This window comes from Ambystoma mexicanum, chromosome 5q, assembly GCF_040938575.1.
Source record: "Ambystoma mexicanum isolate Mex_15411 chromosome 5q, UKY_AmexF1_1, whole genome shotgun sequence".
Lineage (NCBI taxonomy): Eukaryota > Metazoa > Chordata > Amphibia > Caudata > Ambystomatidae > Ambystoma > Ambystoma mexicanum.
Genome location: NC_090933.1, coordinates 828369293 through 828394218, shown reverse-complemented (window position 1 = coordinate 828394218; position 24926 = coordinate 828369293).

The window sequence follows — 24926 nt, the reverse complement described above, 5'->3', positions numbered from 1 at the left end:
ATGTTTGCAAATAAACAAGATGGTGGTGTTCTGAAGAAGCTTCTAAGAACACTCCCGGTGTCCTGGAATGTTCGTAGCGGGTGTCCTGAGGATGCTGTCCGTATTGTTCTCTGTCAAGTTGAATGTGTCCTAAGAACACTCGCGGTGTCCTGAAATGTTCGCAAATAAACAAGATGATGGTGTTCTGAAGACGCTTCTAAGAACACTCCCGGTGTCCTGGAATGTTCATAGGGGGTGTCCTTAGGACGCTGTCCGTATTGTTCGTTGTTAAGTTAAAAGTGTTCTAAGAACTATCGCGTTGTTCTGAAATGTTCGTAGGGGGTGTCCTGAAAACGGTGTCCGTATTGTTCACTGGCAAGTTCAAAATGTTCTAAGAACACTCACATTGTTCGCGGACATTAAAAGTTTCCCATAGATCATAGTTGAAATGTTTGACTCTATGGATGTGATATGCTGCGGTGGTTGTTGCCAGGGCATAGAGTCTTGGGTGCATGGCCTTTTGGCCATGCACCCAAGACTCTATGCCCTGGCAACAACCACCGCAGCATATCACATTCATATTTGCTTATAACTTTGGGTGAAAAACAAATGTATAAGGAACAAAGGTATTAGATACTATGGATGTGATATGCTGCTATGGTTGTCCTTATTATTGTATACTTACTGTTTGGTCTAGTAATGGGAGTCCATGTTTTTCTTCTGTGATAAAAGAAAATAGCATGTTAGTATTAGTATTTTGTAATGACTTATTACATTGTATAAGCAATATACTTTTATTTTTTTTCGACCCTCATATTTAGTAGAGTACAAATCAGAGTACTGTGCAATTTGCTCAGTTTCTGTATTTGTTGCTAAAATCATTGGGTCTGTGGGAGAAAATAAAATCCATGTTGGATTAAAAAAAAAACCTTTTTCTGTTATGCTACAGTTTATTTGTTTGTTTGTTTTCAGTGTTCACTTGTTGTTTCTGGCTAATGCTTTATACTTTGCTTTGTTGTATTTTTTTGGAGCAGTAACAGATTCTTCATTTGTTTTGATATTATAAAATTTTGGAGCAGTTAGATACCAATTGGCGTATTCTAACTGTCTATTCTTTTAATATATTTTAGTGGTTTTGATTTATCTATTTGGATATTGTTAAATTTTGGGACAGTTAGATACCAATTGGCGTATTCTAACTGTGTATTTTTTGGCCTAATTTAGTGGTATTCATTTATCTGATTAGTTGTTGTAGAATCTTTGAGCAGTTAGATAGCTTTTGGAGTATTCTAACAGTTTATATTATTTTAACACAAATTTATAATTTTGGGACAGTTAGATACCAATTGGCGTATTCTAACTGTGTATTATTTGGTCTAATTTAGTGGTATTCATTTATCTGATTAGTTGTTGTAGAATCTTTGAGCAGTTAGATAGCTTTTGGAGTATTCTAACAGTTTATATTTTTTTAATACAAATTTACTTAAAGGTTTAAATACAGTATATTTATCAAATTTTGGTTTTAAGAACATCAAATAAGCGTTTGTAAGATTTGCTGGTAATCTCTGCTTTAGAGTAATGGTACTATCATTACATTCAAACCATCCACATTTCTTTTTTATATATGCAGTGTAGTGCCCAGAATTGGTTGTGGCTCCTGCGTGGTAGATTATACCTATTATTGTGAAGGTTTTCTTACCAAGTGATATTTGACCATGTGTGAATCCAGTCAGCTTGCAGTTGTTTTTGGTACCATCTGCATTGTAACGTAGAAGCATTAGTATTACGTATTTACTATGTGTTTGTATTACTAACGTGGAGCGATTATCTGAATTTCAGGTAGAGCATAATCTACCATGGTTTGCATTTTGTACAAGTTGCTGAAATGGAATGGATTCACAATTTGGTATTGATATATATATGACGCGTTCATTGGGGATTTCTTCTTGTGTCACATTGTTGCAGAGAGTGCATGTATGTTTCCACATGTATGAAATCTGAAAGATTTCATTTATAGGTATGTTTTTGTTTTCCAGTACTTGTAGTAAGTACATTAGAAATTATTGTGGATCTTCCTGTGAGTTTATAGTGAATTTCACCATTCCAGCACAGTAGTCCAATTTGTCGTCTTATTCCAAAAACACTATATGTGTTGTCAGGATTGTTTGCTGCATTTCTGTGAAGTACTAACATTTGCAAACACAATGGGTCTGTACTGTGTAAGTAAATGTTGTCAACCATTGGTGGTAATTGAAATAGCAAACAATTTACACCAACTATATTTGAGAATTTAAATGGTCCAGGTAGTTCTGTATCTAACTGCTTTTTTGGAGTTTGTCTTCCTTCTTTAAAGAAGTACCTGGTTTACTTTCTCTAATTGATTCTTTTTTGTTTGTGGTACTTGATGAAGTATTAGTTTCTTTTACTCTCTTTGGAGGATTTGCAGTGACGTCCTGTTGCATTTCTGTTTGATTTAGTTTTCTTTTACAACGTTTTAGTTTTTGTGGAACAAAATATGTGTTTAGATGGGGAGTGTATAGTGAGCGAAGTCTATTATATTCTAAAATGCAAGGAATATCAGCGTTTACTTTACTTGCATCAAAGTTGATTAGAAATAGACCGTCAAGTGTACGTAAGCGTGATAGTGCTACGTAGCTCATGCCTTCTTTAAAGACTGTGTTACCAATATCTATCATTGCTTTGTCTAGGGTAAGACCTTGTGATTTATGAATCGTGACTGTGTATGCAAGAGTTAGAGAAAATTGTTCTCTGCGTACATAAATATCTTTGAAGAGAAGGAATCTAGCTGTTGAGCGTCCTATCCGTTTTACTTCTGAAAGTTTGTCAAAGAGTATATTGACAAACTGAATTTTGTTGTCACGTGGGTATGTTTGAAAGCCAACAACTGTACCCAGTGCTCCATTAACTAGTCCTTGGTCCACGTCAAGGTTACGTTTAAGCATTACTCTGCAATTTAAGGATAATGTTAACATCTTTTCTAAGCCTGCTGTGTTTGAGATTGATTTTTCTAAACTATTTAGTCTTGTTGTGGCTTGGTCACACATGGGTAGTGTCATACCATGTACATCTAGTTTGTCTGTGGTGCTAATTTCCATTATTGGTTGCATTTCTTTACTTAACATTATTTCATTGAATTTGAGACAGCTTGCAAGAGTTGGCATTAAGGCCATACAATTGACATTTTTGTAGGCTAATTGTTCCATAACATCTGTAGCACATGCATTATCGCCATAAAGTGCATTAATGTGCCGGGTTTTCAATGTTGCTTCTGCTTCTTTAGAAAGTATACCAACTCTCAAACTTTTTAAAATGTTGGCATAAGTTAGATCTGCAGATTGGCACATGTTTTCTGTTAATTCTCTGTATTGGAAATGTTGCCAAAGGTTGAAATTTCCAATGCTGCCAACAGTTTTACGGCAGAGATTGTGCCCTAATGTTTTAAAAATAGGTTCACCTTTTACTGGTGTTAATTGAAGCAGATCTCCAAAAACAATAATGTGTTTTCCTGCAAAGAGCTCTTCATAGTCTGTTTTAAATACTTCTTGTAATCTGAGGTGAATCAAAGCTAAAATCAGGTTGGAGACCATGCTCACTTCATCTATTAGTAGCATTTTCATTTGTTTCAATACTCTGCGTAATTCCATTGCAGCTTCTGCAGAAAGTTTGTAATAGTCTAATTTGTTCTGGTGTTCTACTGGTAATAGTAGTAATCGGTGTAATGTAACACCACCTATGTTGTAGGCAGCTAAACCTGTGGGGGCAGTGACAACAGCTGACAGTTTGTTGTTTGTCAATTGTTGAAGGAACTTACTAATGATTTTGATTAGGAATGTTTTGCCAGAACCAGCTTCACCACTGACGTACAGTAGTATAGGTTTATAATTATGGCAGGAACATTCTTTATTTTCATGTTTTACACCATGTGCAATTTGTTTTGTTACTTCTTGAAAAATGCTACTTTGCTCATTGTTTAGTTTTGATTGTAGTATAGTTAAGTCTTCCTTATCTTCATACTGACACATGGTGTTTTCTACTTCTATCATAGCTAATTCTGCCTCATTTGTTATTAGTGGTTCTCCCAGTGGTTCTTGGCTTCCTGTTACAGAAGGTTGACTACTGTCAGGAGTATCCTTATCTAGTTGAGCTTGGAGTTCTTCTTCATGTTGCTGTTCATTGTGCAACATTGTTTTGTACTGTGTAAAGTTTACATCAGTTATAGTGCTTTCATTTGCTTTGAAAGCACCCTCATATGAGTCATAATTATCTAGTAATTGTTCTTCTTTTCTCCATGGTTTGAAGAGTTGTAGCAGGGATATGTAATATACTTCTTTATGTTGAGGAGTCTTCAATGACAATTTGATATGATTAATTAAATTTGGTTTAGTCAGTTTAACTAAGCTGCCTTCACAGTCTGTCACTATATATTTACCTTTTTTTTCATCAGGTTTCATATTATTTTTGTGTGTTTAGTTTTGGGCTATTTGGTATAGACACATGTTATCCCAAAGTATCACTTCTGTTTGGGTAGTATGTGTCCAATAAATTGTTTTTTAAAATGTCTTGGCTGTTGGGATCATGTTTGGCTATTGTTTCTATATCTTCAAATGATTTTAGAACTCTTTTTCTAGATTTAGCTGGACCAAGACTTAGCCATACTATATTTTCAGATTTACCATACAATGAGTACCAGTTAAATGATCAGCTGCTTCATAAGATCCAAATTCTCTATGGGTGAGCATTTTTATGCCCAAGCTGTATAATTTCTGAGATACTGTTTTATCTGATGACAGGTCATTCCAGAGGTCTTGGAGCTCTGTCTTTTCTGCTTTAGTTAAGTATGCTGTGACATATGGTGCAACTGCAGTAGAATTGTCTGCAATGTACTGGGACCCTATGTTTGCATTCCATAAGTGGGCAATGATTGCATTATAATCATTGATATATTTTTCTTCTTCTTTTCTTTTTATGTAATATGTATTTTTAGGTGACTTACCTTTAACACTATGCCTAGCTGAATACATGAGGTTGTTTACTTTACCTGTATTTTTAACTGGTCTAGGGAAACCAAATCAGCATTTGGTGTAGTATTTGCCTTTGTTTTTGTATTTGAGACGACAATATTTTCCACATTTGTGTCTTTGAAATTGTAAAATTTGTGCACGAAGATCACTATTTGTGGCTTCTGATGGAATTTCACAAGTGACATATTTTTCAATAAACTGTAAAACAGTGGCATCACTGTCTTGACCAAATTTAGGAGCATCTTTAATCCATAAAAGCATGTGGATATGTGGTGCTCCTCTGGCTTGGTATTCTTTTCTCCAAAAGAAGTGTTGCACTTCTCCAAGGGTAGGAACAGTTTTATTACAAATAAAATGTAGCATAGCAATGAAGCGATGGTGAAAATATCTTGAAACATTAACAGGATCCAAAGAACAAAGTTCTCCAGGTGTTAGAATATCTATGTTTGTTTTGTTTTTATTTGATATGCGTAGGAAATCATGTAAATCTTCCCATGCATATTCTGCACAACTTAATGTAACAAACCAAGTGGGTGTGCCAAGGTTTCTGATCATACAACGTACATCTCCATGACGTCGAAACCAGTACTATTTAGTAGCACACATATTTGCTAATAGATTTGTAATATTTGATTGTAAAACCTCTTGTTGCACTTTCTCTAATAATTGTGTAGCTGTCATATTTTGAAAGTGTGATCTGATTTTAATATGTGTGCAACTCCGTAACATAAAGTTGCTAGTTCACTTTCAAAGAGTAGGTGGAATATGTATTCCACATTTTGTCTAAATCTGGGATCTTCAGAATACATCCGTAATGAGCGGTATTCTGAAGCTGATATTTGAATAGGTCTATCATCATACCTTCCTCCTATGCCAGTAGGAAAGAGTAGAGGAAAAGCACGTGTTTCTATACTTTTTTCCCATATACTGATTGGCGATCCTTTTGTTTGACGCATTTGGTAAGTTTCCAGTACATCTTGTACGGTGTCATTACAGTGCAAAGGATGAATTGTATAATGGTCTAAAGTATTTGATATTGTAGCAGGATCTAGTAGCTCAAATTGACCAGCTTCTTGTGTTTCTTGAATTATTTCAGTTGTATCTTTCAAGTTTTCTTCAATATTAATTTCTTTGTAATATTCATTATTCTCTTTAAGATATTGGAAGGCTTGTCTAACTTTATATAAATCTACCAGCTGTTGCCATATTTTTTTGTCTTTTGTAGGTGCTCCATTTACTAATATAATTAAAGATTGCTGCATTGGACGTTGCACTCCTAGAGTATGCACATTTTCTTTTAGATTTAATGGTAAATAAACTACTTTTCCACAAATGCCTTTTACCAATTCAGAGGGAGGTCATTTTGCTGTTTTTGGTTGAAGGCGTATTATTGCTTGAAGTGGGTGTACTGTTTGAATTATGATGCTCTCATATAAATTAAGTTGTTGTAGAGGTTTTGGTACTGGGTATAAGTCCAAATTATTTGTGATAGAACGTGAAGGAGTTTGGTTGTTGTCAAGTTTTGTAGTGCAATAACTGCAAAGTATTAAGGGCTCAGTTATTTCATATTTGTTGTCTGCTACAAGGTAGAGAGCTAATTCAAACCATTTAGAATCGTCATTGTCTTCCATTTTGTATGATAGGTCCACAGTTTTTGTGTTACTTTTATAAAAAATTCTATGGCAACATACACATACATGGTTTGGTACTTCAGCTGATGTACTTTTAAATGTTAGTATTTCTTTTTTGTATGCGTTTAGCAAAAGGTTGCCATGTGTAGAATTGTTGCTTAATTGGTTTAAAGCTATTTCATTCTGTAAATGGCTTTCACTTCCAAAATATTTTTCTGGATATAGTGAATTTCTTCAAGTAGGACTTTTGCTTTACCATGTAGAAGGATGTTATTTAACTTTGCTAGTGCTAAAGCAGGACTTTTAGCATAGTACAGTTTATAGACTAGATTTCTTATAGTTGAATGATGTGTTGATATCCTTTTGATATCATGGAAAGTCGTTTTACAAGTAGGTCCTGTAATGCAGGCCAATGAATGTCCTTGTAGTCCTGTGTACTTGCGCACTGGACAGGTATCTATATTTTGCAGTAATTTAATTTTGATTTTGTCTTTGCTTTTTACATATTTATTGAGGAATTGGCGTAAAGATTTGAAACATTGTTTGGGAATGTTACACATTGACGTGCATGGCCATTTCTACACTAGACGTTCTGATTCAGTTGAATGGAGGGGTAATTCTAAGTTTTCAGGGCATATTTTTGTAAGAAGTACTTCTTGTTCCATTATGGTATTATTCACTTTTTCATAACCTCGACCACTGCTATGTATGGCAATTGTATTAGTTTGCTTTTGTTTGTACGCTTCTTCATTAAAATATGGTTCTGTGCTTGTAGTGTGATTCCATTCACCTCCGCTGATACTTAAGAAGTTCTTTCTGTTGATATTTCGCTTATTGAGAAGTCTTTTTTGTAATTTAGTTATTAGTTTTGTTAGTGGTTTCATTTTGTTTAACAGTAAAATAAATACATTTCTTTTGAGAAGAATTGCACTGTCCATCAATGCTTCTAAGATTAATTTCCTATGATAGGTTTTAAGCTTTGAACCTGATTTCTCTCCTGTTTTTATAAGATTTTGAAGGACTTTGTGACGGTATATTTTGGCTAAAATACCTTTCTTGGTATGCTTACTTTGCACTATATTAAAATTTGAAGAAGTAGTTTTATCTGTACTGATAGCTGATTTTCTGTTAATTGTTTTTTGGTTTGTTTTACATTTTGATAGAGGAAGCGAAGTTGTTGTACTTGAAACTTCTTGTGTTTCACTAAATGATTGTATTAGCTGTTTTGTTTCAACTTTTTTTACAAATTCTGCTAGAGATGGATGCTTATGTTGGACACCTTTATTTTTATTTGCTCTACTTTTGCGTTGCTTTCTACGGACTTGACTTTTGGTAGGCATTCTTTAGGGTCTGTTGAAAAAAATAAAGAAGATATGGGTTGGGGTGTTCTGGAATGTATGTGTGCTGTGTGCATGAGTGTTTGAGTAAGATGATAAAGATGTATGTAATGGTGTGTGATTGTGCATTGGGAACTAAAACTAGTAGGGATAGTTATTCCTGAATTTATGTGTTACTAAACTGGGGTTCAGATGACAAAAAAAAGTAAGCTAGTGGTGTGGAAAAGTACAAATAGTAAATCTAATGTATACAATTAAAACAGTTGTTTGTTCTATAATATGAAAATTGTAGTGGTTCAGTTGGGTAATTTGTGTGTCCAAAAATAGAAATTTGTGGGCCATTCTGGCTGTAAATCACTGTTTAAGACAAGGACATTTTTGGACAAATAAAAAAATAATTAATGTTATAGTATATTTGATTAATAATACAAATATTATGGTGATATTTTACTTACTTTTTTAAAAATTAACAGGTAACTTCTTAGTTTTTCTTTCTTCTTCGAATTCAGCTGCTTCTTTTCAGGAAACTGGTCTTCACTGCAATTGTAAAAGCTTCAAATTAGTAACTTTGTTTGTATATAGCACTGTTTTTAATTTAGATATTGATTTTTTTAATTGAAATCCTCAGTGCCTTCTGTAAAACCATTAAACTAATTTATTTATATAAGATACATTGCATCAGTTCAGTACATATGATATGTTCTTAATGAACAAATTGTATTGAATGACTAACTGTAGCAAAAAAAAATATCTTTACTATGTCTTGTGAAATTTATAATATATTAGTGAATACCACTATTTCTGTAAGTAAACTGTTCTAGGTAATAGTGCCTCAATGTCATGTCTAATTTAAAGTAATTAAGTAAATAAATAAATAAAAACAAAAAATATGAAATTGTATAAGTATTTTTATAAAGGTTTAAACATATATTGTGTTTGCATGCAATTTTGTTTCAATATATGTAGTCTATATATTTCATTTAAAAAATGTTAGTTTAACATGATTTGAGTGTGTGTGTATAAAGAAAGTAAAAAGTATAAAGGTTTATAAGTGATAGTTGATTTTAGGGAATTGAAAAAAGTACAGTAAATTCATTTTACAGATTTTACAAGGTAAAAGTCTGTTTGAAATTGTGTTCATCTACTATACAGAAAATATGCATACCTGAAGTTTGTGTTCATGCATATGGATATGCATGGAGCTGCAAGTAGACATCTTGAAGACTTGTACAGTATTTCTGGTAGATGCTGCTTGCCAATGATATGACACTTGTACTCAGAGAGATTCAGAGTACATTTGCAGTGCTGATCTATGATGATGCAGTTAGATGTAGAGGTCTTGAATGTGATTGCTGCATGGTCATGTGATTTTTGAGGTACATCCAATGAGGGAATGGCAGAGAGAGTGTAGTGGAAATGGTAGAAGGGCTGTTCATGTTACGATATGTCCGCGGACATGGCGGTCGTTCGTGGACATCGGGAGTTACATCCGGGGATTTTTGGGTTCAGAAGTCATGCAAATGAGAATAAGCACTGAAAGGGATTGGTCAGGAAAGTTTGGTGGGTGTGTTGTGCCAGGAGAGATTTTCTCAGGTACTCTTTTTGCTGAGAGAATAAAAGATAGCTATGGCTGTGTGTTTCAGAAAACAGATTCTTTGGATTTTAGGAGATTCGTGGATACATTGGTTGAAAGTGCATGCAGAAAGCTGTGGAGTAGCTGTAGATCTTGGATTCCCACATGTGGAAGTACACTGGCATGGAGTACGTGGAATGAAGTGGTTGGACTTGCTACCTCTCTGTGCTACTTTGGAGACAGAGCAACATCCAGACATAATTGTAATTCATTGTGGAGGGAACAGTTTAGGACATGTGACTGGAATTTTTTTGCAATTTGCTATGAAAGAAGGATTTAGGAAGGTTATGGACATGTTTCCTAATTCTCAAGTGATATTTTCACAGATTGCGCAGAGACAAATGTGGCTTCGTTCTTCTTCATTTGGTCCACAAATGGAAAAAGCAAGGCGCAATGTTAATAAGGCTGTTTGTGGCTTTCTAAGAGATTTTGGCATGTCTTCTTTTCACAATGAAAATATTATGTTTTGTAGTACATACATTTTTCGCAGAGATGGAGTCCATTTTACTTATGCTGGCAATCAGATTTTTCTGAGAAATGTACAAAATGCATTGCAACCTTTTTTGGAATTACAACAACGATTTTGAAGTAGATGTTAAGCATTTACAATTTTTGACTTAAAAACACCACCCAAAGGCTCTTTTCAGAGCCACCACTTCTTTCCAGAGAAAATTACAATGTTTGTTATGGAGTAGCAACCCAATTTTTTTAATGTTCGCGAACTGTCCGCGGACTTCTAAAAAATACAAAGAGCCCTGCTTCATTTATTTTCACTTCAATTTTTTAACTGGGAAAGGCGGCTCTGAAAAGAGCCTTATTTTTTTTTTATTTTTGTAATTTTGTTTTTTTTTTGGTTTTTCAGATACGACACACTAGGAGAGGAGGGTAAAGGAGGGTAAAGGGGGGGACACCAACCACAGGGATAAGAAAGGGCGAGCTGAGAGAGGAAGATGTAGAGTGGGTTTTATTTGGGTAGTGAGCAGGTCTTCTCGTGCTCTGAGACGATAGTCTCAAAAGCACTCCGAAGTCGCTCCCCCCTGCAGAGTACTGTGTCACAGTACATACATACAACTGTGACCCTCGAAAGGTAAGGGCCATCAGCATTCTGTATGGCCTGTGAGGCAGCTTGAGAAAGACGCTGTCCCACAGAGGTGGTCCTTGTGGTGACAGGATCAGAAACAGAGGATGAAGTAGAGGAAATCAACCTGCTACGTTCTTCGCAAGGTACAACCCTGCGAATAGCCCCAGAGTGAAATGACCTCAGGTGTCGCTTCATAGTAGTGGTCCCAAAGCTGTACTTACCGTGCTTACCATGACTGAGTATCATTTTGCACTCATTGCAGGTAACACGGTTCGCACGAGCCTTAGGAACATTACCATGAATGGTAAATAACCGCCACACCCAAGACTCATGCCTAGTGCGGGTAGTAGGGTTTTCCTCTACCTCATTCTCATCATCCTCTTCTTCCTCCTCCGCATCCTCACTCCTGTTTCCCTCTTCAGGCACTTGGGGAGGTGGTGGTGGTGGAGGGGGTGGGGGTGGTGCTGAAGCAGGTGCAGCAACAAGTGGCAGTTCAGCAGCCAAGGATGCCATCTCGATGATGGTGTAGTCTGCAGGTGGCAGCAAAAATCACTGTGTTCTGAAGAATAGCCAGAAACACAATGGGAAAAAGCTCTTGGGCGTGGTCTTTTATAGGGGTGCTTGTGCGCGGTCCGTGGACATGCGCACTGTCCGCGGACAGATCGAACACAAAAAAAGGATCGGAAAGTCTCAAAAGGTATATAGAAACTCAAGATTGCTATGTGGGACTTGGGCCATGGTGAGATTTTATTGAAAAATATTATGGATTAACTGAAAATGTACTTTTAAATTGTTCGGGGACACGAACAGTGTCCGCATTTCAGGACACACGATGGCCGTGGGCCCGGTCATAGGATCCGTTTGGGAAATAGTCCGCGAAGGAAGCGCCTGTCTGCAGGACACCAAGTGCACAGAGATTGGTTAGCGCATGCGCATTGATGTCCTACGGACACTGTTCGGGTTCTGAAGTAATTAAAAGTGCGTCACACGTGAAACGAACATTTCAAACACCGCGTGTGTTCTTAGAACAGTTTAAACTTGGTAGCGAACAGTAAGGACAGATATAGTGTTCTTCAGGACACGTGTAATTTAGTTTATGTACGAACATTTCAGGACACCAATTGTGTTCTTAGAACAGTTTGAACTTGCTAGCGAACAGTACCGGATAGGTATAGTGTTCTTTAGGACACTTTAATTTTTGTTTGTTTACGAACAATTCAGGACACCACGTCTGTTCTTAGTACAGTTTCATGTTGCTAGCGAACACTACGAACAGTTGTACTGTTGTTCAGGACACATCATTTTTGTTTATTTACGAACATTTCAGGACACCAATTGTGTTCTTAGGACAGTTTTAAGTTGATAGCGAACATTACGGACAGATATAGTGTTCTTTAGAACACTTTAATTTTTGTTTCTTTACAAACATTTCAGGACACCACGTGTGTTCTTAGAACAGTTTCAACTTGCTAGCGAACAGTACAAACAGGTGTGGTGTTCTTCAGACACCTCCATTTTCGATAATGTACGAACATTTCAGAACACTCGCACTGTCCGCGGACACTTTTATTGTTTAAAAAAAAAAAACAGAAACTATTCACAATACAATATAAAAATTAAACTTTATTTAACATATATTAATAATTTATGACAGAGAAGGTGAGGCAGAAACAAAAACAGGAGAATTTGGGGTTTCAACATGATTGGTATTAGGTGAAGAAGGGATGGAAATCTCATCAAAACGTTTTGGATTATGGAGAGGGTTTGGGGATAATTGACTGGGATATGGTGAGGAGGGACAAGTACATGTGGGGCAATGGTACGAGGTTTTTGGTTTGAAATGATTTTCTACAAAAGTTTTTAAATTATTAAAATTAGCCAACAATACATCCATTTTTTCTTCTATATTGTGAAGATTGTTATCCATAACAGGGTTTTCTGAAGTTTTTTTCTATTCTGGTATGCTCTGTACAAAAAAATAATATATATGTTAAATGTATATAAAAATAATAATAAATAAATGGTTTATATTATAAAGTGTTTACCATTAGTTTCACTATCTTGTGACATTTCTTCATGTGGGAAATTGTCCTCTAGCCATACTAGATAGAACCCCATAATAGGATGCTATTTATATCAATGCATCGTTCAATGCACTTATTAGGGTATATTTCTTGCAATGATTCTTGACACTTTTTTCGCAACATAATAAGAATCCCTACACATATTTCATGAGAAGTACATACACATGTGATGTCATCAGTGATGTCATCAATGACATTTGTGATGTCATCTATGATGTCCTGGGTGTTAGTCTTAGCAGTGCACGGTGGTGGCGCGAGTTATGGTTGCTTAGCTTACCATAACTGGCGAATCACAAGGGTTTTTCGGTTTTACTTGGAACCATAACGTCCCTTTAACAAAGTTTTTTCACTGAATTTCATAGGTTTTTAGTAGCGCAACTTAACCATAACGTCCCTTTAACAAAGTTTTTTTCACTGAATTTCATAGGTTTTTAGTAGCGCAACTTAACCATGACGTCCCTTTAACAAAGTTTTTTCACTGAATATATATATATATACATATATATATATATATATATTAGATCCATCTTTAATTTAATGTCATGATTTGATTCTGTCTTATGTCGAATAATTTCAGCATTTGGTAAAGCATATAATAATATTAACTATGATGGTGCAGATGAGAGGTGCACCGGGTCTGGCCACGCCCCCACCCGTTCCCGAGCATTACAGAAAGTACAAGCTGAGAAATGGTCGGTATAACACTTATGGTCACGCAGCTGCCATGTAGAGTAAAATAAGTTGTGCAACACACGTAGGGTGAGAAGTAGTGTGCATTCACAGAATCAGGGAAACTTTGCAGAATCCCAAGGCAAGGGTATACAAGTAGCATAGAGATGGGTAGGTTGTTGGTTGCAGTTTATGGCAGGGAATAATGAATGGTGGCATGCAAGACATGAAGAAAACTAACATCGTGGGGAAAGAGCAGTACTGTCATTACGCAGACCAAACCCTGCAAGGTCTCAATCTGGAATATTGCAGCTTAACACAAACTTCCAGGCCGGCTCACAGTAGTTCACCAATCTCTCCTTCCCCACCACGTACCTTGGCACCATATAACAGAGCCAAGGCAGGATTAAAAAATAATTCACCAACCAGGATCTTCTTCACCTTAACGACTAGTGTAGTAGAATGCCAACCAAGGGCAAGTTAGATTGAAATGTATCATTTTTAGAACGATGAAAGTAGGAGAAGTTATTAGTTCTGAAAATGTTGCTTTTACATAACTATATGTTTTATATTCCACTAACCAATTGAACAAGTGAATAGAAGTTTTTAATGATAATTAGTAACCATGACATCAGTTAGGATGTTTTTCTAACTTAAAACCTTGTGTTCCTAATGACATTTTAAGATTGTCCTTTGTACACTCTCTCAGCCATTCGTATCTGAATAGAGCTGTTTTTTCTCATGCACTTGGAGTTAAACAGTTTGTTGAGTTGTTCCTCTTTATTGATATACTTGGACCTATCATAACATAACAGTTTGCTCCTATAAAGTGCACTGTATGTGCAATTGCTGCAAAAATAAATGTTACTACCTGCTGCCTACTTAAGTATTTCTTTTCTCCACTTTTACCTGACGTCTAAGGCAGAATTTTGTGCAAACTCTTAACAAATGCAGTAGCCTGTCTTCCCTCTTTTCTCTTTCCACCTCCATCCTGTTTTTGAACAAATTCCGACCCTCACCCTATTCTGAATATCGTACCACCCTGGATAAGCTGGCATTTATCATGAAGGTTACGAGCCACCGCCTCCATGCTCATGCTGCCATGCTAGCACCAGAAACGGTTATGGTTTTGTGAATCCTGATCTATTCTTTCCTCTTGTCTCTCTTTAACCTTTCACTTTACTATGGTATTTTCAGAGACTGTTTCAAGGTGGTCATATCATACACATCTTTGAGAAGCCTACCACTGATCTCAACATCCCAACCAAATATGAACCCATGTCTTGTCTTCCTAACTAATCCAAAAATTTCAAATGTGTAGACTTCAACCACATTAACAGTAGACAAACAAATAAAATGACATCCTTCAATATGGTTTCTGCATCATACTATCGAAAGAGATAGCGGTGTCTCTAACTTTCTCAAAATGGCTAACCACTGATAATTCACCTAACTCTCTCTACTGCCGTTTGCTACATGTAATAAACTGTACCTCCTTCAGACACTTTTATATCTTGGCTTTCAGGGCAGAGCAGCATCCGCATTTGTGTATTTTCCAACTAGGTTGATCTCTACTTTGCAATTTCCAGGCACTTAGTCTTTTGCATCATCCAACTCCCATTACAGGTTCCACAAGTGTCCATCCTTGGCCCATCCTCCTCACACTCTCCACCTGCTCTCTTGGCAATTAATCGCCTCTTCTCTTTCGCATATAGTATGTGCTTTTAATTCTGAATTAATCTTTTCCTTCTCCACCTTCAACAATGAGCTGTCCATTCACATAGTTAACTTACGATTTGATATCCGTCGCTGCAGAGCCCTCTGTTGCCCGATAGTCAGCTACTCTATAACTGAAGTGTTCTTTATCCCACTCTCCAATAACACACCAATGATGCAATTCACATTTCCTACCTCCCAGATCTTTACAAGACTCTCAATTTTTAAGTCCTCCATTACAGCAAGCGGAAACATTTGCACTTAATTGGCCTGACTGCTATGGCTACCATGCTTAACCTTGTGAATATCAATACAAAAGAAATGTCCAAATATCACAAATAAATCCAATAACAAAATCACTGCCAATTGTGTCCTCTGCATGATCGATTACTACTTCCTCTTTATGGGATTTCCATGCTACTCCTTTGCTCCTCTCAATGAGGTTTTGAAATGGGTTGCCCATTCTCTCACAACCTCCCACAATCCTTGTCCAACTCTGTACATCACCTTGATGGAGGGGTCTATCTTCACAAATTCACTCCATATTCACATTCCTTCTTTGGGTAGTCTAAACCCTATCATATTATCTAGGGGAATGTATCTCGTGGCTTCTCACACTTTGCACACTATCCTTTGAAGCTCTCGTCAATGTTACTACCCACTTGAACATAAGGTCCTTAATCAGAAACATGTCATGCATAGATAGGATGCAGAGTAACTCTTACAGTAAATAATCAGACTGACTCAGGAAGTTGGCAAAATTCTCATCCGACTGTTTTATTATCAATTGTCTAAAACAGGGAGTTACAACAGAAATTGACAGATATTCGCTCAAGCGCTCAGTTCAAATCACATAAAAGTACATGTATATAGCAGAAACCATCATACATGGGGTGGGGCCAAGCCTGATTTGCATATGGTCTTTCCCCTTCTGTAATGGCTTGGCAGGCGAAGAACGATGGTCTGGAGGGTTGCCCCGAGCAAGGCCAGTGGTTAAGATTCAGTCTAAACCTTCCAGCCATCACCTCTTTGTTTTTGCTTTGTCACCCCGAGTGGGACGGGTATGCCCAGACGTGGGTCCCGTGCCTGCTGGGCCTAGAGACCCAAGCTACTCCTCACTGATGAGCCCCAACAAGGGTGAAACATGTTTGGGGATGCTTGTGGTCTCATGCAGAAGGGATGTGACCTAGCAGTTCGGGCTGGACTTCCCCTTTTGGGGTGGGGCCAAGCCTGATTTGCATATGGTCTTTCCCCTTCTGTAATGGCTTGGCAGGCGAAGAACGATGGTCTGGAGGGTTGCCCCGAGCAATGCCAGTGGTTAAGATTCAGTCTAAACCTTCCAGCCATCACCTCTTTGTTTTTGCTTTGTCACCCCGAGTGGGACGGGTATGCCCAGACGTGGGTCCCGTGCCTGCTGGGCCTAGAGACCCAAGCTACTCCTCACTGATGAGCCCCAACAAGGGTGAAACATGTTTGGGGATGCTTGTGGTCTCGTGCAGAAGGGATGTGACCTAGCAGTTCGGGCTGGACTTCCCCTTTTGGGGTGGGGCCAAGCCTGATTTGCATATGGTCTTTCCCCTTCTGTAATGGCTTGGCAGGCGAAGAACGATGGTCTGGAGGGTTGCCCCGAGCAATGCCAGTGGTTAAGATTCAGTCTAAACCTTCCAGCCATCACCTCTTTGTTTTTGCTTTGAAACCATCATACATGACATCATACTACGTGGCAAATAAGGAAAAACCTACGGGGTGTTGTGGTTGGTTCAAGGGGAACATCTAAGTATACTTTATATATAGGAATGGGTGGTGATTGGGTCTCTACAGTCAGGTGGACAACTTATGCCCACCCCAAGTGCAAGTCATCTTCAACACTTATTAACTACACAGAATACTATTGGTTCTTAAACTACAAGACCCTTTGTTATATGGCCCTCTACAATTGGTTGGCACACATCTGGAACATTCAGCTCCTTAGCAGCACATAAATTCATTCCCAGGTGCCGGAAGGTGGACATGACTTTGCTTCCCACCCAATTAGCCCCACATCTCTCATCGCCCATGCCTTCTGCCATGCATACTGTTTTTGAACTTGGCTTCTAGTAGATTATCTTCTCTTGGGAATAAAAGGGTGTACAGGCACATGATTATCACAGTTCTGGTCTGCATGCCCAACTCCTATTTCCATCCTTGGATCACGTGATAGGAGATCGTATTTCGGCATGTTTTTTTGCATTTAATTGTCTTGAACTAATAAACTTGGCAATCATGGTGTTCTTTCTTTGCACCTTAACACAAGATGATTCAGTGGCTCACGGTTTCTGTTATTCATGGATAGATAACCCGTTCTTGACTGCTTCAGCTTTGATATCAGGCCAAAACAGCTTCACCCATCAAGTCTGCGCTCTCCAGCGAATTCTTTGCTGTGACACACACAGCCCTCGAACCTGTTTTCTCTGTGGGTTTGAACTTACTAAAATTGTGAGACCTATGTCCAGACACTATATAATGGCGGCACTGCCTGCAGTCTATTCACTATGTATAGCTAGCCTCTATGATTACTTGGTCAAATTAAGTTGCTGCATCTGCACAGTTCTTAAACAGCTTGCATTTTCTGCTGTGCTTCTCACATGTACAATCTTAATTTCTGCATAAGGATGTTCAATTGATTCCTTATTTCATCATCGGTTTCTTTAAGGTCCATACATTCTCTTCTTCAGCTACTCTTCTTAGTGCATGATGCTAATCTCTTGTGACATCATCAGCTTCTCTTTTGTTTGTCTTCATATTCCTTTGGGGATTTCTTCTAAGAGATTGTCATCTCTATGGGGATGCATCAGATAGGTTTTTTGTAATGAGTACCTTATCTCAAACACTCTCCACAGTATGGCCACAACTACTGGTGTCAAGCATGGTGCACTTTCAGGCATCGAACATACAGGCAGTAGGGGGGGGGCGGTACTTCCTGCAGAGTCATTCAGCTGATCCTCTACACTCCCCCCTGGTTGATTCATCGACCACACCTTCATCAGCCTCCATATCTTGGGACCTTTTCTTGAAGAAGTGCTTCTTTGGAGTCCAGATCTTCATCAATCCTTTCAGGGAACCGACTGCTTTGACGTGTTTGTCTAGACTCCAGGTCATGTGACTGCATTGCCCATTTGAACAACAATAGACCCATTGTCCCAAGTGCTTCTTGTGGTTCTTGGACACAGGAACTTCTTTCCCTCATTGCTAAGATACTGGCCTTTACGTATTCTCTGATTTCTTCATCAGTCAATTCCTTGGGTCCAAATCCTGATTCAACATCAATCATGATTCTCATTCCCACTGTTCTCTTGGTTGTCTTCTTACACTGTGCAATTATTATCCTGATCACACAGAATCCAAATATCTCCATCACCAATATTGCTCCAAAAAACTTGAAGATGTTCACCATCCACTGTGCAACCCATGAGAAGATAAATGCAAACCAACTGTCGTCTGTAACATCGTCTGTCTTGTCTTTCATCTTGTTGTGCAGGTTCATCAGCAACGTTATGTCCTCTGTCAAGGTCCTATTTTCATCATTGTGAGAAGGTATGAATATGAAACGTGATGGCTGGATTTTGGTGCAAACTCCTCCTTCCATTGCTGTAATCATATCTAGAACATATCTGTTCTAGAGGGTCATTAGTCGCATGTCCCTCAACTCTTCCTTGATAGCATTGAATCCGTTTATGGTGGTGTTGATCGCCTTCAAAAGCTCCCAGCGAGTGATTTGTAACCACTTAACATTTGCCATCATCTGGATCACAAGCATAAATATAGTCATGAAGATTGAAGCAGTTTTGCTGAATAGCCGAAGCTCATATTCAATAGCATCAATGGCTTCTATTTATTTTGCTGAGAAATAAACCTCTCTCTTTGTTTGATTGAGGAATTTGAGCGATCTTCTCCTTCTCAAATGAGCATCCGCTTTTGGAAATTCACTAATGTTCAGGTCACTCTGAGGAATCACTAATGGTGAAACGTGGATGAGCACTAAGAAACGCATCCCTCCCCACTCCTTGGGCAGCTCTAGGGCCACAAGCAAAATATTGATCTATCAGGACAGATGTCCCTGCTCCCATCCTGGAGACATCAACTGTAGTCTTGCAACCTGTGTTATTTCCCATATACTTCTTTCCTTCTCTTTGGAAGCACAGTGTGGCATTTGTCAGTGGAATCACAGCAATTGGACCTGGTTCATCTTCTACCCTTGTCAGCAGTTTAGCATGTTCGGCCCATGACTTCAAACACCCATCATTTACTTTCTGCACTTCATGTACGTATTCTTGTTTCAATAAATGAGCTGCACAGGACATCAATCCTTCTTCCCATCCTTTCTTGGACTTCACTCGTCCATAGACTAGCATCTGAGTTCTTTACCAGCATCCAGACATCCAAGCTATTTCGGCTTTATCAGGACAGTCCATCTCTAATTTACAACCTCATCATGTCTTGCCCCTAGAATATGTGAGCATCTTGTTCTTCCATTCAGGCTCCCTTTCCATCTGTGTAGTCTTGATATAATCATCCTGGAATGGAAAAGACCATTTTGTTCTCCATCGCAGAGAGGCTCAATGTGCTTTACACCAGTTGTATTTGAAAATGTTAATGGACCAGACAGTCCTGTGTCTAAGTTATTTGTTGGAAGTGCACATTGTTTTTTTGAAGAGGTAGTTGGTTTTGTTTGTGCAGTAGATCCTTCTTGTCATGATGCCTACCTCCAAGACCCAGCTACCCCAGAGGCAGACATCATGTCTTCAAGGGAAGTCACAACAGCCTCAAGTAGGGGCTCTTTGGACTCAGTCCTGGCGCCAGGCTCATATCGGGCCACAGTCCTGTGTTAAAGGTGCTTAGTGTTAACTTACCTGATGCAGACCATGCTGCAACATCCAGGCCTTCTGAGGCCTGAATGGGACTACTTTATCTTTGGAACTACTTAACCACACGGGTGTGGTCAGGGGAGGAATACATACCTGAGAGGAAGGATACACACCTGGAACTACTTTGAAGGCTATTTAAGCCACGCCCAAGCAGCAACTCACGCTTCGCGTTGTTCTGCATCTAGCAGCTGGACGCTCACCGTGTTTGCTCCTGCATTCTGTCTTCTGCCACTCCTGCCAGCATCCTGGAACACCTGCAAAGAGAGAAGAGAAGAGAAAAGGGTAAAGAAGAGTCCTTACCTGCTAAATCCGCATTCCGGAGACATCTCGCCGACGGTCCTGAAAAGGAAGACATCCATTTAAAAGCACATTGCATCAATCGCTGCAACGCTGCATCTCACTCACCTGTACAAGGTACCACCACGTTCTACGGCGACATCTGGACTCGCAGCCACATCACCGCGCCTAGGGAGAAAAAGACAAGAATAAAGGTGAGAGGGGAAAGAAAACAAGGAAACCTTAATTTCCATTACAAAGCTTACCTGTTGGGTTATTCCAACTTCATTTCGGGTCGGTGCCGCATCCTGGCATTTCCGGACCCCGGCCCCTAAGGGGAAAAAGAGACATCAGCGTTAGTGGGCGCATGAAAAGACGTTACCCAACGCCCATTAAAGACTTACCTGATTTCTTCTGGATTGATCTTTGTTTCGGGTCGGTGCCGCATCCAGGCATTTCCGGACCCCGGCCCCTATGGGGAAAAAAGACATCAGCGTTAGTGAGCGCATTGATACAAGGACACTGAGAGAACTCTCATCAAGCTCACCAGAATCTCATTCTTCGGTTCCACAGCTCTTCTCGGAATAGTTTCCGCACCTGAAAAAGAGACAACAAACAATTATTATTGCGGAATCATACTCATTAACAGAATCCTTACGGTACTATACCGGGAAAACAAAACTTGAACCCTCTACAATCAAAATCCCAGTGAAGTAACTGGATACAACGCGCCCCTGCATGAGAAGCAGGATGGAGAGCTCAACCTTTCAAACCCTAAGGTGAGACTTCACGTGGGGGTCGCAGGAGGGTTTCGTAGAGGGGTGAGAAGGGAGCGGGAGGCTTATACTTTCTCCCGCAGATTGTTAATACTCCCTTTTCACATACAGAAAGATATTCCTGCGAGCCAGACAAGCCAGATTCGAAGGTCCGGTCCAGTCCATCTTCCGGGTCCTGCGCTTCACCATAGAAGAAGCAACAACACTCCAAACCAGACCTGCGCCTCCGTGGGAGTCAGGTGAGCGTAACACTTCTTTGGTTGTGGTCACTGATGAAGTACTAGCTTCTTTTAATTTCTTTGGAGGTATAGTTGTGAGATACTGTATAATTTGAGTCTGAACTAGTTTTCTTTTACAAACGTTTGCTTTTTGAGGAAAAGGATAGGTTTTGAGATGGGGTGCTTAGAGTGCATGTAGTCTATTGTATTCTAATATGCAAGGAATATCAGTGTTAACTTTACTTGCATCAAAGTTGACTAGAAATAGTCCTTCAAGTGTACGCAGGGGTGATAGCGCTACATAGCTCATGACTTCTTTTAACACTGTCAATTTCTATCACTGCTTTATCTAGGGTAAGACCTTGTGATTTGTGAATAGTGACTGCGTATGCTAGAGTTAGAGAAAATTGTTCTCTGCATACATACATGTCTTTGAAAAGAAGGAATCGAGCTGTTGAGCGTCCTATCCTTTTAACTTCTGACAGTTTGTCAAAGTGAATATTGACAAACTGAATGTTGTTGTCACGTGGGTATGTTTGAAAGCCAACAACTGTACCAAGTGCTCCATTAACTAGTCCTTGCTCCACGTCAAGGTTACGTTTAAGCATTACTCTACAGTTCAAAAATAATTTTAATATTTTCTCTAAACGAGCTGTCTTAGAGGTGCGTTTTCTAAGTTATTTAGTCGTGCTGTGGCTTGTTCGTACATGGGTAGTGTCATACCGCGCACGTCCAGATTGTCTGTGGACAAATTTTAACTATTGGTTGCATTTCTTTTTTCAACATTGTTTCATTGAATTCTGCACAGCTTGCAGGAGTTGGCATCAAGGACATACAGTTTAAATTTTGCTGTGCTAATTATTCCATGACATCAGTAGCATATGAGTTATGGCCGTAGAGTGCATGATGTGCCTGGTATTTAATGTACATTGGCCCTCATTACAACCCCAACGCTAAACCATGGCACTATTAGCACCATGGTTGGTGCCGGTGTTGTAACGAGTCCACCATGGTGGAATGGGGAAATACCGCCCCATTCCAAGGTTGGCGGGGCGGTATTTCCCCATTTCACCATGGCCCTTCCCCATTCCCATTTTCACCCCATAGGGCTCAATGGGACTGGGTAAGGCGCTAAGTACGGTACTGCAAATTGCGGTACCGTAATTAGCACCAAGGTCCCTTTGCGGCACCCTACTTTAACGGCTGGTAAAACCAGCCGTTAAGGTCGGGTCCCGCAAAGGACCTCGTAATCAGGCGTTAAGGGTTTAACGGCGCCAACACCTTTTACGGCACCGTTAAACCCTTAACGCCAGGGTCGTAATGACCCCCATTGTGCTTCTTTAGATAGTACACCAACTCTAATACATTTTAAAATGTTGGCATAGGTGAGGTCTGGAGACTGACACATGTTTTCAGTTCATTCTTTGTATTGGAAATGTTGCCAAAGATTGACATTTCCAATGTTGCCAAGAGTTTTACTGCATAGTTTGTGCCCTAAGGTTTTAAAAATAGGTTATCCTATTACTGGTGTTAATTGAAGAAGAGTTCCAAAAACAATAATGCGTTTTCTTCCAAAGAGTTCTTCATAGTCCCTTTTGAGAACCTCTTATAATCTGAGGTGAATCAAAGCCAACTTTAGGTTGGAGACCATGCTCACCTCATTTATAGTAGCATTTCTTTCAAAACTGTGCGTATTTCCATTGCAGCTTCTGGCAAAAGTTGGTAGTAGTCTAATTTGTTTTGGTGTTCTACTGGAAGGAGTAGTAATCGGTGTAAAGTGACACAGCCTATGTTGTAGGCGGCTAAACCTATGGGAACAGTTACAACAGCTGACAGTATGTTGTTTGTCAATTGTTGGAGAAACTTATGATGATTTGTATTAAGAATGTTTTCCCTGAACCAGCTTGACCACTCACATATAGCAGTATAGGTTTGCATTCTTGACAGGTACAAGTTTTAATTTCGTGCTGCATACCATGTTCAATTTGTTTTGTTATTTCTAGGAAAATGCTACGCTCTTCATTGTTTAATTATGATTTAAGTATAGCAAAGTCTTCTAGAGACCCTTCATACTGGTGCATGGTGTTTTCTACTTCAGTCATGGCTAATTCAGCCTCATTTGCTATGAGTGGCTGTCAAACTGGTTCTTGGCTTCCTGTTAGAGAAGCTTGACTGCTATCAGGAGTGTCTATATTTAGTTGTGCTTGGAATTCTTCTTCTTGGTGCTGTTCATTGTCTAACATTGTTTTGTACTGCGTAAAGTTTGTCTGTTATTGTGCTTTCATTTGCTTTCAAAGCATCTTCATAGCAGACATGGGTATCTGATAAATCTTCTTTTCTCCATGGTTTAAAAAGTTGTAGTTGGGACAAGTTATACAGTTCTCTATGTTGAGGAGTTTGTAATGTCAATTTCATACGATTAATTAAGCTTTGTTTGGTAAGTTTCACTAGGCTGCCTTCACACTTTTCTACTCTGTAGCTACCTTTCTTCTCATCTGGTTTAATATTAATATTGTATGTGAAGTTTTGGGCTATGTGGTATAGACACATGATTTCCAAAGTGGTACTCCTGTGTGCATAGTATGTGTCTAGTAAGTTGTTTTTCAAAATGTCTTGGCTGTTGGGATCATTTTTGGCTATTATTTCTATATCTTCATATGATTTGATAACTCTTTTTCTGGATTTAGTAGGACCAAGGCTTAGCCATACTATGGTTTCAGATTTCTTTTACAAGGCAGTACCGGTTAAACGGTCTGCGGCTTCGTAGCAGCCAAATTCTCCATGGGAGAGCATTTTTATGACTAAGCTGTACAATTTCTTTGACAGTGTTTTGTCAGATGATATGTCATCCCAGAGGTCTTTGAGCTCTGTTTTTTTCTGCTTTGGTTAGGTAGGCTGTGACATATTGTGCAACTGCAGTGGAATTGTCTGCAATGTATTGCACATCTATATTTGCATTCCATAGGAGGCCGATGATTGCATTATAATAATTGATGTACTTTGATCCTTCTGTTCTTTCCATGCAGTATGTGTTCTTAGGTGATTTACCTTTGACACTATGTCTAACTGAAGACATGAAGTTGTTTACTTGACCTGTTGTTGAAACTGGTCTAGGCAACTCCTTTTCTGGATTTAGCAGGACCAAGGCTTAGCCATACTATGGTTTCAGATTTTCCATATAAGGCAGTACCTGTTAAATGGTCTGCGTCTTCGTAGCAGCCATATTCTCTATGGGAGAGCATTTTTATGCCTAAGCTGTACAATTTCTTTGACAGTGTTTTGTCAGATGATATGTCATCCCAGAGGTCTTTGAGCTCTGTTTTTTTCGGCTTTGGTTAGGTAGGCTGTGACATATTGTGCAACTGCAGTGGAATTGTCTGCAATGTATTGCACATCTATATTTGCATTCCATAGGAGGGCGATGATTGCATTATAATAATTGATGTACTTTGATCCTTCTGTTCTTTCCATGCAGTATGTGTTCTTAGGTGATTTACCTTTGACAATATGTCTAACTGAAGACATGAAGTTATTTAATTGAGCTGTTGTTGAAACTGGTCTAGGCAAACCAAAGGGGCAT